A 14,645-nucleotide genomic window follows, 5' to 3' on the forward strand; every position below is an offset into this window, starting at 1 on the left:
TTACGATGCCATAACCAACTTGCCTCACTAAGCTTAGTATCATTAGCTACTAAGCGGTGGCTGTTTTTAGCAAGATCATTAAGATCTGCTACATAAAAATTGCCATGTCTTAGTCCTTTGAAAACTAAACTATTGTTAGTTGAGTTGGTTATGATGCACATAGATAGCTTAAACAATACGTCAAAACCTTTATCACATAGTTGACTAATGCTAAGTAAATTGTGCTTAAGACCATCTACAAACCGAACATTATCAATAAAGGTTGAAGGTGTGATTTTTATCTTACCAATACCCATGATGTGACCTTGGTTATCATCTCCAAAAATCACCACACCTCCTTTCTTAGGTTCTAGGATGAAGAATTGCTTCTTGTCACCCGTCATATGTCTTGAGCAGCCACTATCCAAGTACCAACAGTTTTTATTGAGCTTGGCTGCAAGACACTCCTACACAAGGAAATCATATAATCTTAGGTACGCAAGTTTTCTTGGATCCTTCAAGGTTAGTTTTGTTGGTTCCTTTTGGAACCCAAACCTTTTTAATTTTTCTTTTAGCTTTTATTTTTCTATGGTCACACACATTAGCTTTATGTCCTACTTTTCCACGATAGAAACAAGTTACATTTTTAGTTTTACTTTCTCCGGCTTTTACAAAAAAGTTTTTAAGAAATTTTTGTTTATTCTTTGGCTTATACCCTAAACCGGCTCTATTAAACACAGCTCTTTGATTATTAAGAATCATTTCTAATTTTTCAGAGCTATAGGTAAACTTCTCAACAATAGGTTTATATTTTTCAAGTTCTTTTATTAAGTTCAGTTTTTCTATTTTTAATAAGCTTAAGTCTTTTGTAAGGTTATTTTTTAGAGTTTGATTATTGTTTTTAAGTTCTGAAATTTCTTTAGTTAGTCTTTCTTTATCTTTAATTAGGGTACAGTTCTTTTGAGTTAGCAATTGGTTGCTTGTTTTAAGTTCTAAGTTCTCCTTAACAATGGAATTCTTTTCCATAATCAGATTGTCATTTTTATGACTGTAGGATTGATTAGTTAGCCTCAAATCTTTGTTTTTAAGATTTATTGATTTATACTCATCCAATAGCTCATTAAAGCCATCATGCAATTCTTCAAAAGTAAAATTTAAATAAGTTTCAGATGTTACTTCATTTTCATTTGCCATAAAGCAAAGATTGGCCTTTTCCTCTTGTTCCTCATCCGATGATGATGATGATTGATCGAAGTCTATCAAAGTGGAAACAAGAGCTTTCTTTTTCTTGTATTTGCTGCCCTTCTTCAGCAAGGGACAGTCGACTCTGAAATGTCCCGGCTTCTTGCATTCATAGCATCCGATTCCCTCACTTTTTTTTTCTTACCTTTATCCTTGTTGTAGGAACTTGAGGAACCTCTCTTCTGATGAAAGGACTTCTTTCGGTTGATGAATCTTCTGAACTTTCACACGAGAAGAGCCTCTTCTTCATCTTCCTCATTGTCTTCTTCTTCGCTGCTGCTACTGCAAGATAGATTCTTGTTAGAAGAAGTAGATTTGAGGGCCATTACCTTTTTCTTATGAGAGGATTCTTCTTTGCTGTGTTGTTTCATTGTGAGCTCATACGTCATTAGGGATCCAAGAAGCTCCTCGAGTGGCAGCTTGTTCAAGTTCCTTGCGTCTTGGATTGCCATGACTTTGGCTTCCCATAACCTTGGTAAAGAGCGAAGAATTTTTCTGACAAGATCACTGTTAGTATAACTTTTGCCAAGGCTTTTTAGACCATTGACAATATCAGTAAATCGAGTAAACATGCAAGAGATGGTTTCATTAGACTCCATTTTAAATAGTTCATATTTATGAACTAGCATGTTTATTTTAGATTCCTTGACTTGATTTGTACCCTCGTGGGTCACTTCAAGTCTATCTCATATCTCTTTTGCAGAATTGCAAGTAGAGATTCTATTGAATTCATTAGGATCCAAGGCACAATAAAGTACATTCATTGCTTTGGTATTTAGTTGTGCCTTCCTTCTATCGTTATCATCCCAATCCTTTTCAAGCTTGGGTATGGCCATGTTATCTACATAGATAGAAGGAGTATATGGTCCATTAACTATGATGCTCCAAATATCATAGTCTTGGGCTTGGATAAATATCCTCATCCTAGCCTTCCAATAGGTGTAGTTAGTTCCATTGAACAATGGAGGCCTATTGGTGGATTGCCCCTCACTAAGGAAAGATCCAAAAGGGGTTGTCATTTTAATCTTTTACTCTTTTGGGGATTGGAACACCAATCGATATAAGAGCACCTGCTCTGATACCACTTGTTGCCCAAGAAGACAACCCAAGAGGGGGGTGAATTAGGTTTTAATTAATTATTGACAAATTAAAACTTAATGAGTAATTAATTAAATCTATTACAAGCAGGTTAAATAGATTACTAGATGTAGTGAATGGAGAGAGTGGAAGAGACAATTAATCAATACAAACACAAGAGACTTTATAGTAGTTCGGAGCCAACTCTTGCTCCTACGTCCACTCCCCAAACCGCACTTGGAAGTTCACTATAATCCCTAGGATTACAACCGGTTGTTTTACAAGTTCACAACCCAACTTGTTGTTTTCGCGAGATCACAACGAACTCGATCGGTTTTCACAGGCTCACCGACTAGAACCATCCGATAGTTTTTCTAGGATCACAATCAAGCCCTTACACCATTGGTTTTAACTTTGGCTTACCAACAAACCTTACCACCCTTGATTCTATCTCCTAATTGAATCAAGTAAGAAAAATAGTTTGGGAAAATCACAAGGAAAGCTTCTATAAAGCAAATGTGAACAATATTAATAGAGAAAGGTTAGAAGCCCTCAAACAGATTTCGGAAGGGGAAGTAGGGGCTTCTCGATTTCTGAGTCTCCTCTTGAATGCACAGAAGATTGAATGACAGTAGTAGAGCCTTAATTGCGAAGGAAGTACTTGTTGGGTTGAGTTGAATGTGCTTCTTCCATCTTTTGCTTGTATTTTCTCTCTAGAGAATCTTGGTCGTTGAAAAGCTTTAATGCACACAACGGAATAGCTCAATCCTTGTCTACTATTGTTTACTCTGGCAATTTAAACTGTTCACTATGGAAAATAGTCGTTAGACACTGATTTGTAGCTGATCTGTACAGTCTGCCTATCCTGACAATGTATCCGTTGGGGTCGGAGTCGACTCGCTCGATCTGGAGTCGACTCGGCTATTATTGTTGGAGTCGACTCATGCTTCACTGGAGACGACTCACCCACTATTCAGAATTTGAATTAAAGTGTTGTCCCATCCTGGAGTCGACTCGGACCAAATCTGGAGTCGACTCGCCAATATCTGGAGATGACTCGGCACTTTTGGAGACGGCTCGTTCTCAGGATTCCAGAAATCCATTTCTCTGCTTTTCTCTCTCGAGTCGACTCGGGTTCTCTTGGAGTTGACTCGGCTTTCAGAGTTTGAAAAGCCGATTCTCTGTCTGTTGATCTGAACTGCCTCAGAGTCGACTCGCACCTTGTTGGAGTCAACTCGGCTGACTTGGGAGTCGACTCGGGAATATTTGGAGTTGACTCGTTCATAGGGTTTCCGAAAATGGTTCTCTACCTTTTGGACTTGCTTTCCTCTGGGAGTTGACTCGGACATAACTAGGAGTCGACTTGCCAAACATCAGAATCGATTCATAACCTTCTGGAGTTGACTCGGTAACAGGATCTAAAAACCATCGTTCTGTCTTTCTGTCTGTTACCCTTTGGAGTCGACTCGGAACCGTCGAGAGTCGACTCGGCAAGCATCGGAGTCGACTCGAAATCTTTGGAGTCGATTCGATGATAGGGTCTGAAATTCATCTTTCTGTCCTTCTGTCTATTCTCAGTCGGAGTCGACTCATAGTGTACCAGAGTCGACTCGAAAGAGTTATTCCAAATAAAGTGATGCAGGAGCACGAGCCCAAATCATAATGGATGTACGTCGAGTTTGGATTCTTGCTTGGGAGTGCCCGAAAACACATTGGGTTCATAATTTCTAGCATTTAATTGGATTGAGTCTATTCTATTTTGGTCACATTGAGTCCTTTTATTTTGGGTTTATTTGAGTTCTTATTTTGGGTTTGCAATTTGCTGATTTATGTTTGTAATTGAATGCCAAGTGGCATCAAAAGAGTCCATGTTATGCAAGGATTGAGTCAAGTCATATTGGGTCATGTGTGGAGAATTTAGTTTAGTCGTATGAGTGAAATTGAGTCCTTATGCGAGAGGATTGAGTCCATGTGTTTAAGATTGAGTCCTTATGATTGAGTGCCATTAAGAAGGATTCCTAATGCCGTGAAGATCATCACTCATCACGTGGAGAAGTTCAACCATGAAGATCTCTCACATGTGGAAGAAATTCAGAGTTCAAATCCAGTTGAAATCCGTGACAGATTGAACACCATATGGTATTTTGAAGATTTTGGGAGCTACAGAAGTCTGATTAAGTTGATTTAAATTTTGTTGGAAAATAGACATCCGTAGCTTTCCAATGACTATAAGAACATGAAATTTCGAGATCAGATGAAATTTGAGGAGTCTCCTGAACTTCATGCTGATGTTGGTACTCGAGAAGGTGTTTGAGTAATGGTGCGGTTGGGGTTTCCTGCTCCTAATCTCCAACCCACACACCATGAAGGGTTGACACTTGTCCAACCTTTAGTTGGCAAGTTGTTTAAGAAGTTTATCTTTAGATTTGAATTTTAAAAAATGTCCTTATCTGATTTTGAGTCTAAGTAAATCTGTTTGTAACTTCCAACCTCTTTCTCTTTATAAGAGGAGGTTTTGATGAATGAAAGGATATCAAATTTATTTGAAAAAAATTCTAGAGATTGGTGAGAGAGAGACCACGAAAAGAAGGGCTCTTTTCCAGCCATTGGTGAGACACCATTGGAGAGAAGAAGATAAAGGTGAGACGCCCCAACCTTCTCCTCAAATTCTAGGAACCTAGGGTGTGAGACTCAACCTAGTTTCCTTAGTTATCCTTTAGAAATAAAATCCAAAAAAAAAAAAAAATATATACTCCATTGTTCCCTCACGTCCACAAGAGCTTCCAACCTTCATATTCTTCAGAAAAATCTACGTTCATATAGCCAATATATTGATCATCAAATCGGGTTCAGACTAGTTCCTTTTGGTGTACCGATTGTGCCCTAGTTCTTCCATCACCAACCTATTAGAAATCCTGATTAAATTCAAGTAAAGTTTCTTCCATCCTCTTTAATACTTCATCCCTTTCAGAATCCATCTAATACTCAAAAAAACTCTCAAGCCATCAGACCTTATATTGATCAATCCAATCGGTTTGAATTGATTCCTCTCAATGAATCCAATTGCAATCTAGAACCGCCCAACGCCAACCTTTCTTTGGAGCCAATTGCTGCCAATTCAAATCAATTTTTCCAACCCATCCTCTTTCTTCTTCCTTCCACCACAAAGAACCCTAGCCTCCATTGCCATTGCTTAGAAAAAAAAGAAGAGAAGAAAGATTCAGCCATCCTCAAAGAAGAAAAAAAATCTGCAGCCCACCCCGATTGCGTCAATTGGTATCAGAGCGAATCCTTGTCGCCATGAGTACCAGAAGTGGTCGCCCCTACAACAATGAACGACAACGTGCTGAGATGATGGCCGAGCTCATCCGGCAAGTGGCGGCCTTGAATCAGAAGGTGGAAGTTGTTTGGGATCGTCTCTTCCCCGAGCCAAACAATCTTGAAGATGAACATGCTGTCCCCGCGCAACCTGAAAATTCAGAAGTGCCATTTGGAGGAGATCCCGATGTTGAAGCATTCTCCCCCAGGGGTCTATCACCCCAAAGGCCACCTAGGGATCAGCGGATGCCCCCTCCAAACATTCCTCGTATGGGGAATAATTTCCGGAACCCTTATGTTCATCAAAATCAGCGGGAGCGCCATGATCTCGACGATGTCATGAAGCGGGTTCGTGTAGAAGTTGCTGATTACAGCGGAAGCATGGACCCAACCTACTTCCAGGATTGGTTGATGTCTCTCGAAGACTACTTCGAATGGTTCAGCATGCCCAATGAAACCAAGGTGCGATTCGTGAAGATGAAGCTCAAGGGCCAAGCACGCATATGGTGGCATAGCGTTGAAGAGAAGCTTCATCGACTCCGACAGCCCCCTATCAATGATTGGGAGGAGATGAAACTTCGTTTGAAGGAAAAGTATCTTCCCCTTGATTATGAGGAGACACTCTTTGAAGAACTTCTGAAACTTCGTCAAGGAAGCTCTTCCGTAGAGGAGTATACGGCACGATTCCATGAGTTGATGATCCGCAGCAACCTCACGGAGACGGATCGACAGTCCCTAACTCGGTACCGATCCGGGCTGAGGGATGACATCAAGAGGGAGCTAATGACAACGCGCATCTTCAGCCTAGAGGAGGCATACCAACTCGCCATTCGAGTTGAATCGCAGCTACGACAAAGACGCCCTGCGCAAGCACCAGTTGTACGACGATTTCCCGAGCGCAGCACCAACCGAGGAGTTCCATTTCCTCGAGGTAACGCCCCTGCTTTCAGATCTGAAACCTCTGTAAATAGAAGCACATATCAGGAAAGGGGTGCTCCAAGGGCTAATGAAAAGGGTAAAGGTCCTATGCCACAATCCACACCGCAAGGGAAGAATCCTGTTGAATGCTACAAGTGCGGCGGGCGAGGCCATTTCGCCGTTGTTTGTCCTACCCGAGACCAACGATTTGCATTGGTATGCGAGGAGGATGAGATCATAGGACCCTCTGAAGTCACTCCTCCCTCTCAGCCCGCTGATGAAGAGGGAAATGAAGGAAACGAAGAACATGATGAAGAAGCCCCTGCGGTGGAGCTAGAAGCTTCAGATCTACCTGTGTGCGTCGTGCGGCGGGTTCTTACGGGTTGCAAGCTGGAGGAGAACGTGGAGGAAGATTGGAGGCGCACCAATATCTTCCACACTCGCGTCGAGCATGCCAACAAGTCTCTAAACCTCATCATTGACAATGGAAGCTGCATGAATATCATTTCCGAAGAAGTGCCGAAAAAGCTGAATCTGAAACCGGTACCGCATCCAAAGCCGTATCGGGTAAGTTGGATCGAAGACTCCTCCATCCCTGTTAAACAAAGATGCTTGATCAGTTTTTCACTTGGTAAGGACCTCCGAGATGAAGTATGGTGCGATGTTCTGCCCATGAAAGCGTGCCATCTTCTTCTAGGAAGACCTTGGTTGTATGATCGTAGTGTCGAGTATGATGGTCGATCCAATTGTTATTCTCTATATTGTGCCAACAAAAGAGTTGTGTTAAAGCCCCTTAGGATCACTGATTTTACCTCTGAAAATCTGATAATCCAACGGGTTTTAACCATGAGAAAGTTTGAAGCTTGTAGCCGAGAGATTGGGGTCATGTATGCACTAATGGCTAGGGAAGTTGGGGCTGAAATTTCAGAAGTTGTTCCTCCTGATTTCAAGTCTATATTGGATGATTTCTCTGATGTAACCCCTGAGGACCTTCCCAAGGAGCTTCCACCGATGAGGGACATCCAACATTCCATAGATTTGGTGCCCGGTTCAAGTCTACCGAATCTTCCTGCATACCGGCTGAATCCTAGAGAACATGAGGAGCTTCACCGCCAAGTCCTGAAGCATGGGCCGCATGCAGAAGATTTTATTGCTGATGCCCTCAGTCAAAATTCATATGTTCTAACTCTTTTGAATGTTGAGGTAATGGGGTTTGCCAATCTAAAATTTTTGTACCCCTCTGAAGTATATTTTCAGCCCATATATGCAGAAGTTTCAGGAGTGGATCAGTGGCAGCATTCAGAATTTTTGACCCATGATTGCTTTCTTTTATGTGTCCCGGAGACCTCACTTGGTGATCATATTGTTCGAGAGGTCCATGGCGGAGACCTTGGTGGTCACTTTGGCTACATCAAAATAGTCACCATGGTGGAGGATAAGTTCTATTTGCCGACCCTGCGCAAGGAAGCAAACTTTGTGTTGATGTGGTTGAGTGTTGAATGCAGAAATTTTCAGAAGCTTCAACCTTGCCAAGTCGAATTCTTCAAGGTGCTGAAGTGGATGGGACCCAAGGCCTTTGTGCTCGAGTTACCAGATGATTTGCAGGTTAGCCCCATCTTCTATGTTGAAGAGTTGCAGCCCTATGAAGCTCACTATGTTGAAGATGAAGACATCCCATCTGTACCATCTTCACTTCTTCGACGATTAGCCCCGACGGACATCATTGAGGACATCCTAGTTGTTCAGATAGTGTCCACCCATCGAGGAGGATATCAGAAGTTTTTCATTGGAGGATCGACTAAATTCAGATCGCTCATGATTAAAGATGGAGGAAGTCCAACAGCTGAACCCAAACTTCTACAAGCTCTATCAGTTGTGAAACTCGACGGAGTCGAGTCTTTTTTCCAGAAGGGGGGAATTGATGCAGGAGCACGAGCCCAAATCATAATGGATGTACGTCGAGTTTGGATTCTTGCTTGGGAGTGCCCGAAAACACATTGGGTTCATAATTTCTAGCATTTAATTGGATTGAGTCTATTCTATTTTGGTCACATTGAGTCCTTTTATTTTGGGTTTATTTGAGTTCTTATTTTGGGTTTGCAATTTGCTGATTTATGTTTGTAATTGAATGCCAAGTGGCATCAAAAGAGTCCATGTTATGCAAGGATTGAGTCAAGTCATATTGGGTCATGTGTGGAGAATTTAGTTTAGTCGTATGAGTGAAATTGAGTCCTTATGCGAGAGGATTGAGTCCATGTGTTTAAGATTGAGTCCTTATGATTGAGTGCCATTAAGAAGGATTCCTAATGCCGTGAAGATCATCACTCATCACGTGGAGAAGTTCAACCATGAAGATCTCTCACATGTGGAAGAAATTCAGAGTTCAAATCCAGTTGAAATCCGTGACAGATTGAACACCATATGGTATTTTGAAGATTTTGGGAGCTACAGAAGTCTGATTAAGTTGATTTAAATTTTGTTGGAAAATAGACATCCGTAGCTTTCCAATGACTATAAGAACATGAAATTTCGAGATCAGATGAAATTTGAGGAGTCTCCTGAACTTCATGCTGATGTTGGTACTCGAGAAGGTGTTTGAGTAATGGTGCGGTTGGGGTTTCCTGCTCCTAATCTCCAACCCACACACCATGAAGGGTTGACACTTGTCCAACCTTTAGTTGGCAAGTTGTTTAAGAAGTTTATCTTTAGATTTGAATTTTAAAAAATGTCCTTATCTGATTTTGAGTCTAAGTAAATCTGTTTGTAACTTCCAACCTCTTTCTCTTTATAAGAGGAGGTTTTGATGAATGAAAGGATATCAAATTTATTTGAAAAAAATTCTAGAGATTGGTGAGAGAGAGACCACGAAAAGAAGGGCTCTTTTCCAGCCATTGGTGAGACACCATTGGAGAGAAGAAGATAAAGGTGAGACGCCCCAACCTTCTCCTCAAATTCTAGGAACCTAGGGTGTGAGACTCAACCTAGTTTCCTTAGTTATCCTTTAGAAATAAAATCCAAAAAAAAAAAAAAATATATACTCCATTGTTCCCTCACGTCCACAAGAGCTTCCAACCTTCATATTCTTCAGAAAAATCTACGTTCATATAGCCAATATATTGATCATCAAATCGGGTTCAGACTAGTTCCTTTTGGTGTACCGATTGTGCCCTAGTTCTTCCATCACCAACCTATTAGAAATCCTGATTAAATTCAAGTAAAGTTTCTTCCATCCTCTTTAATACTTCATCCCTTTCAGAATCCATCTAATACTCAAAAAAACTCTCAAGCCATCAGACCTTATATTGATCAATCCAATCGGTTTGAATTGATTCCTCTCAATGAATCCAATTGCAATCTAGAACCGCCCAACGCCAACCTTTCTTTGGAGCCAATTGCTGCCAATTCAAATCAATTTTTCCAACCCATCCTCTTTCTTCTTCCTTCCACCACAAAGAACCCTAGCCTCCATTGCCATTGCTTAGAAAAAAAAGAAGAGAAGAAAGATTCAGCCATCCTCAAAGAAGAAAAAAAATCTGCAGCCCACCCCGATTGCGTCATAAAGTATTGGATATCCCTTCTATCACCCTACTGAACAAAAGGTATTTGTTAGTAGGCATGCCACTTTCTTAGAAAAAGAGTTTATCTTAGAAAAGGGCAGTGAAAGAAGAATTGAACTTACTGAAGTTTAAGACCTACAAATAGAAACATAAGAAATTCTTCAACCAGATGTACCCATAAATGAGGTATAGCCACAACATACATCTCCTCTCTGAAGGTCAGATAGAGTGCAAAGAGCACCTGAGAGATATGGATTTATCATTGAGAATGATGAAGCCAAAATTGTTCAGAATAATGATCCTCTGACCTATTCGGAAGCTGTCATGAGTAGTGACTCTGACAAATGGCTAGATGTTGGAAATTATGTTCTAAATCCAATCAATTAGTGATTGTAAATGTATTTGGATCAATTATAAATAACATGGTATTTATTCATCACCAGAACATCTTCACAAACTTCGATGTGATGATGTCCTTAGGACTGCTTTGTGTAATGAAATATGATTTTGTCACACAGGTCCTTAAATGTTCATGACCGTATGATATACTATTAATAGGACGATAGTATTATCGGGCATAGGTCATTGTGTATCATAATTGTTGGTTGTCTTCCAAACCAAAGAGTATAGAAATACTAGTATGGTATGCAGGTGAATGGTAGTGTACGTTCACTGAACGTGACCAATTGACGGACTCTCTCTTGTCAAGAGTTGTTCCGAGTGGATATGGGTATATGTATCCTTTAGACCTGAGATTGCAACCAGTGACTTGCAAGCAACTCACTGTACTTTGGTGCCGAACTACCTGGATTTCTAATCCAGCAACGAAAGGTTTCTAGGTCCAGTCAAGTACTTGTGGTAGTCAGATGCAAATCAAAATGGGATTGACCTCCCTTAGGAATAAGGGTGAATGCCTTGTGTTTTCAATTAAGTAGTACCCTAGCCAGAAAAAGTCAAATCTCTATCACTTGACTTATTGAATTGAAACATATTTCTGGATGGATCGTTTCAGGGTAGACAGACTCTGAACCCACCCTGGGCATTTTCTGGTCAAGAGGATGAATTATGCGGCAACCATAGTCCATAGGTTCTAGAATGTTGCTTTGCATCTATTCGGCCTATCCGATCGTCGGGTCCCATTGCTAGATGGTTACTTCGATTAGTGTAGGAAGTGTTCTTGTACTACTGGCTTAGGCTCGAACCTGTGAGGTCACACGCTTAGAAGTTTTTGGATTGATCAAATGGCTGATTGACGTTTGAGAATTGTCTAGAGGTAAAATAGTCAATGTGATTGACTGATTGCCCTAAACAATTGTTGCTTGGAAAAGTTAATTGGTGATTGGATCACTGATTAGACTCAATTTGCCCCCAACCAAATTAGATTTGGCTTGAGTCAAATTGGACTAGGACTTCTTTGCCCATGTGGGACCCACGTCCTGCCTATGTGGGACCCACATACTGTATGTGGACCCACGTCCTGCATATGTGGGACCCACATACTATATGTGGGACCCACGTCCTGCCTAGGTGGGACCCACATACTGTATGTGGGACCCACCTCCCGATCGCCCTCCAGGCCACATCATCCTTTTGCATGCGTGACACGTGGCGGAGCAGGAGACCTCTTTTGCTTGCATGTGTGACATGTGGCGAGCCTGGACACCTCACACTCCTTCTGATGTCATCCATGACCTCATCTGCCTCATGAGGTCATCCATGACATCGTCCTTCAGGCCACCTCATTCCTTTGCATGCGTGACATGTGGCGGAGCAGGATACCTCTTTTTCTTGCATGTGTGACATGTGTCCTGGCAGGACACCTCATCGGACATCTCATAGGGACACCTCACCCTCTTCTTGACCTATAAATAGGCCACCCCTCTTTCTTCTTCTCTACACAAAGAAAGAGCACCAGAGAAAGAGAGTGAGAGGAGAGAGTAGCTCTGAAGGTGAAAGCCCAAGAAGGAGTTCTTGAGCTGTGAAGGTCTATCTTCTTCCTTCTCCCTTTCAGCCAACCTTCTGCCTCCCTGCGAGCTAGCACTCCTCGGGAAGCTGATCATTCCGGAGCTTCGCGTGGACGAGTCATCGAGGCTGGACGCTTGTGCGGCTGCGAAGCATCCTTGAAGGAATCCCCTTCTAAAGGTAAGAGACCTGATCTCTTTTACGGTTGAGATATGATCTCAATCTTCAAATCATAAGAAGTTGTGATTTATGCATATTTATTTGAATCACACAATCCTCGGGATCTGAGGGCTTTGTGATATTTGGTGTCAAAGCAAAGGATTAGTGGAGACTATCCGATTCCCGGGAACTCTCACGCGTGATCGTGTGACGAAGCATGGCTCTCCACCCGGGGGCTCATATGATAAGTGCTTTGATAGGCACGCGCAGGTGTCACCCTATGTATTGGGACTGAGCCCGCGCCACATGTGATGTGCAGTTGAAGACTGTATTCGACTGGTACCAGAGTCAAAAATATCTAAAATATCAAGCATATTTTAGGTTAAAATATTTAACCCATTCTTTCCGCATAAAATTTTCTGAAATTCATGCTTAGCCCTCTGTACGCATACTATCAGTGGTATCAGAGCTCGTCCAGATTCTTTATGATATCAAATATCTATGCAAAATGTGATCTTTTACGTATGATGTAAACTGATTATATTATTTTATGATGTTATTCATATGATGAATAGACATGTTTGTATGCATGTGGAAACCATTTAACTTGAACATTAAAAGGGGTTTTAATGATTCAAAGTTGTAATGCATGCAAAACCAAGATAAGACATGAATAATGCAATACACTTAATTGTGAATTAAGTATTGATGTAGATCTTAGATTTTAAATGTGATTTAAACATCTAAGACATTGCATAAATCATGGGGATAATGGGTTATCTAATCAAATCTGGTTGGGTTAGACCCAATGGTCAAAATCAAAATACGGAACAATAACTGGTCAAATCTAATTTAAAATGTTTACTTTGGATTCGATCAAGGTAACTCTTGATCTTTGCAATAGTTGTAGTTGATCAAGTCCATGTCTCTTGATAAGACCAAATGGATGTTGATTTGGGCTCCGCGGTTGAGCACTGAGTTTTGATATTGATCGAATTGAAATTGATGAACCAGTTGGTGTCTAAGGCAACTGTTATCAGTAGATTTTTAATTGGAAGCTACTTGCTGGGTTTTGGTCCAGTCAAGTTAATGGCATACCCTTCCGCTGATTTCACTTACCTGGCCATCTTAGTGAATCTCTTTTGATCAGATCTCTGATTAACTCTTGTTGACCCATGCCAAATAAGGAAATCGGTCGGACCGATTTAGGTGCACTGACTCAAACCTGTTCTTATTAACCTCTGATTTGAAGAAGTCAGTGGGAGGATCAAGGTTAGTCAGCTTTTCTTGTTTCATAAAAGTCCTCTAAATTATCAGGTTCTTAAAAATGGTGCGGTTAATGGAAGATGACCGTGTCATAGCCTCCTATTGCGTTGAAATGATAATGAGTCCAATATGTTTACGATCATTGGAGGCGATACACGCCTGGTGCTCATCGGCTATTAGGATTATCACTCAATTAATGTTGAATCGGTTGCATCCATTAAATAGGTGGTCAGGTGAGCCGAGCCACACTCAGGCTTGGTCATCTACTGATGTGATGAACTTATTGCAGCAAGTTGATGGTTGGACCTGACCAGATTTTTCAGTGGAAGTGACACACACCTGCTGAAGTGGCCTGTGGCAAAAGGATATTACTGAGAGTTGTTTAGTGAAACAATTGGTTATGAACCTACCCTTAGAAACAGATGGGTTAGCCGAGCCACACTCGGGCCCATTTGTAGTCTATGTGGATTCCTGTACCCACTAAAGAATTAGGAGTAATTCTTCGGATTAAAGTAGAGGCTATTGATTCGTACAAAATGGTGGAAGGATCCTTAGACTAAAATCTAAATTTCTTGATTATATTGATTCATTTATTGATTAGGCTTTGTTGTCATTCTTTGCAGAAATGGCAACTCAATTGTCACTTAGGTCATTATTAGATAATGATAAGTTGACCGGTCCTAACTTTTCAATCTGGCTTAGAAAGCTTAAGATCATTCTGGAACACGAGAGGACCATGTATATAATTACTGATCCGGCACCTGAATTGCCTCCAGCGAATGCACGGGTAGTAGTTCGTGACGCTTACCAGAAATGGACGATTGATCGGATCACTATCCGGTGCATTATGCTAGCAGCAATGAGCGACGAATTCTTGCGAAGATTCGAGAGTGCTCAGCCGAACGAGATCATTCAAGTGTTGAATGAATCGTTTGGCATCCCTGATGACGATAAAAGGTATAGTACCAGTTGCGTATCTTCAACACCAAACTCAGGGAATGGGCCTCTGTTACGGACCATGTACTGTACATGATCGAGCTGATAGAGTGCCTGAGCAAACTCGGCTTTTTCCTGCATGAACAATTGGGAAAGGATGCGATTTTGAATTTCCTACCTGATTCCTACCGACCATTCCTCACTCATTATAGAATGACAAAGCCTGTACTC

Source organism: Phoenix dactylifera, chromosome 4 (assembly GCF_051530095.1).
Source record: "Phoenix dactylifera cultivar Ajwa chromosome 4, Ajwa_hap1_PhDact_Kaust_v1.1, whole genome shotgun sequence".
Lineage (NCBI taxonomy): Eukaryota > Viridiplantae > Streptophyta > Magnoliopsida > Arecales > Arecaceae > Phoenix > Phoenix dactylifera.